Consider the following 3320-nt stretch of genomic DNA (forward strand, 5'->3'; position numbering starts at 1 on the left):
GTTCATCAACACCGGTTGCCAAGTGGTTTTTGGCTCTGCTCTGTAGCATTACCTCTTTCCCTATTCATGTGTCTCTCTGAATTGAGGAGGTACAGGTCTCCCTTCTTCGTGCTAAATGGTCCCTATAAAAATTGAGTTTTCCATGAAAATATTCCAGACAGTGTGAAAAATCAAGGCAGAATTAAGCCCAAGGTGGCCGGACTGGTGGCTCATGCCTGTAATCCCAGCACTTTGGGAGGCCAAGATGGGCAGATCACCTGAGGTCAGGAGTTCGAGACCAACCTAGCCAACATGGTGAAACCCCATCTCTACTAAAACCACAAAAATTAGCCGGGCGTGGTAGCAGGCACCTGTAGTCCCAGCTACTTGGGAGGTTGAGGCAGGAGAAACGCTTGAACCCGGGAAGTGGAGGTTGCAGTGAGCCAAGATTTTGTCATCATACTCCAGCCTGGGTGACAGAGCAAGACTCTGTCTCAAAAAAAAAAAAAAAAAAACTAAAGCATTACTGCAGAATTTGGTCTTATGAGGTAGCTTTAAAAGGTGAGGAAGCAGGAAAAAAAGACTGTAGGAACTTAATCAACTCTAGGGCTGTCTCAAGCAGATTCTGTCAATGTGTTCAGAGGTATGCATAGAAAATAGTTCAGGTACTGAGATGTCACTACCCATGGCTAGTCATGCAAAATATCTAGCTTTTATGCATCATAATGTTGTATTTTAGAATTATAATCACATTGGTATTTTGGAATTATAATTCAGATCATCATTTGGTGTCTAGTAATTACAATCAAGAAATGACTTAAAAGTATAACACGACTGTTCAATAATTCAAAAAGTAAACAGTTTAACCTGAAGAAGGTAAAGTTTTCACTGAAAGACAGAGGATACAGAATTGGAGGAATGAGAAGAGGAAAAAACACAATAATTTCTCTTTTTCCTAGTAGTACTCATTAATTTTTATTTTATTGTTTTCTTTTATTGTGGTAAAATACAAATAACAGAAAATTTACCATCTGAGCCATTTTTAAGTGTATAGTTCAGTGATTTTAAGTACATTCAGAATATTGTGCAACCATCACCACCATCCATCCCCGTAACTTTTCATCTTGTAAAACTGAAACTATACCCACTAAATAGTAACTCCTTATTCTCCCCTACCCCAGTGCCTGGCAACCACCATTCTACTTCTCGTCTCTATAATTCCGACTGCTCTAAGTACCTCATATAAGTGAAATCATTCAATATTTGTCTTTTTGTGACTGCCTTATTTCATTTAGCATAATGTTCTCATGATTCATTCATGCTGTGGCATAATGTCAGAATTTCCTTCTTTCTTAAATCTTAATAATATTCTATTGTGTGTACATACCACATTTTGCTTATCTATTCACCTGTCAATGAAGATTTGAATTGCATCTACATTTTAGCTACTGTAAGTAATGCTGCTATAAACATGGATGTACAAATATCTCTTTGAGACCCTGCTTACAATTCTTTTGGATATATACCCAGAAGCAGAAATACTGAATCATATGGTAATTCTATTTTAATTTTACAAGGAACTGCCATACTGTTTTCCACAGAAGCTGTACCATTTTACATTCCCACCAACAGTGTCCAAACGTTCCAATTTCTCCATATTCCTGAGAATACTTGTTATTTTCTTTTCTTTTCATCATCACCATCCTAGTGGTGTGAAGTTGTATCTCACTGTAGTTTTGAATTACATTTCTCTACTGATTAGTGATCTGAGCATTCTTGATGAGCCCATTGGTTATTTGCAGATCTTTAGAGAAAACTCTAGACAAGTCTTTCAACCATATTTTAATTGGGTTGTTTGTTTTGTTGTTGTTGTTGTTGGATTTTAGGAGTTCTTTATATATTCTGGATATCATTCCTTTATCATATATATGATTTTCCAGCTATTTTTTCATATTCTATGGATTGCCTTTTTACTCTGTTGATATTGTGTTTTGATGCACAATTTTTTTTAATTCTCACAAAGTCTAATATGTCTATTTTTTTCTTTTGTTGCCTGTACCTTTGGTGCCATCTCCAAGAAATCAATTCTAAATCCGATGTTGTAAAGTTTTTGTCCTATGTTTCTTCTAGGAGTTTTATAATTTTAGGTATTACATTAAGGTCTTTGATACATTTTGAATTCTTTTTTTATATGGTATTAGATAAAGGTCCAATTTTATTCTTATGTATGTGGATATCCAGTTTTGCCAGTACCATTTTGTGAAAAGTCTGTCCTTACCCATTTAATGCTTGGCACATTTATCAAAAATCACTTGATCACATATGTAAGAGTTTGTTTTTGGTCTCCCCACGCTATTCCATCAGTCTATTTATGTCTAATGTCTATGCTAGCATGACACTTTTTTCATTACTACAGCTTTGGAGTAAGTTTTGAAATTAAGAAGTGTGAGTTGGCCAGGCGCGGTGGCTCACGCCTGTAATCCCAGCACTTTGGGAGGCCGAGGCAGGTGGATCATGAGGTCAGGAGATCAAGACCATCCTGGCTAACATGGTGAAACCCTGTCTCTACTAAAAATATTTTTAAAAAATTAGCCAGGTGGGTGGTGGGTGCCTGTAGTCCCAGCTACTTGGGAGGCTGAGGCAGGGGAATCACTTGAACCCAGAAGGCGGAGCTTGCAGTGAGCTGAGATTGCACCACTGCACTCCAGCCTGGGCAACAGAGTGAGACTCTGACTCAAAAAAAAAAAAAAAAAAGAAGCGTGAGTTATCCATCCAGCTTTGTTGTTTTCTGGGATTGTTTGGCTATTCAGTTTTTCTTGAGATTCCATATAAATTTTAGCACGGATTTTTTTATTTCTGAAAAAAAAAGTATTTGGGATTTTGATAGTGATTGCAGTGAATCTTTAGACTACTTTGAGTAGTATTGATATAAACTTTCTAATTCATGAACATGAGGTGTGTTCCATATATCTATGTCATCTTTAATTTCTTTCAGCAATGTTTTATAATTTTTACTGTGTAAGTCTTTCACCTCCTTGGTTAATTCCTAAGTATTTTATTCTTTTTGATGCTATAATAAATGGAATATTTGTAATTTCCTTTTAAAATTGTTCATTGTTAGTAATTGGCTTTAGTGTGTTGACTTTGTATACTGCTATGCCACTGAATTCATTTATTAGTTCTAACAGTTTCATGTAGATTCTTCCAGGTTTTCTACATAGAAGATCATATCATTATCTGTGAACAGAGGTAATTTTACTTCTTTCTTTCCAATTTGGCTGCCTTCTTTTTTTCCTTTTTTTAATTTTACCTAATTCCTCTGCCTAGATCTTCCAGTACTA

This window comes from Symphalangus syndactylus, chromosome 12 (assembly GCF_028878055.3).
Source record: "Symphalangus syndactylus isolate Jambi chromosome 12, NHGRI_mSymSyn1-v2.1_pri, whole genome shotgun sequence".
NCBI classification, from domain to species: domain Eukaryota; kingdom Metazoa; phylum Chordata; class Mammalia; order Primates; family Hylobatidae; genus Symphalangus; species Symphalangus syndactylus.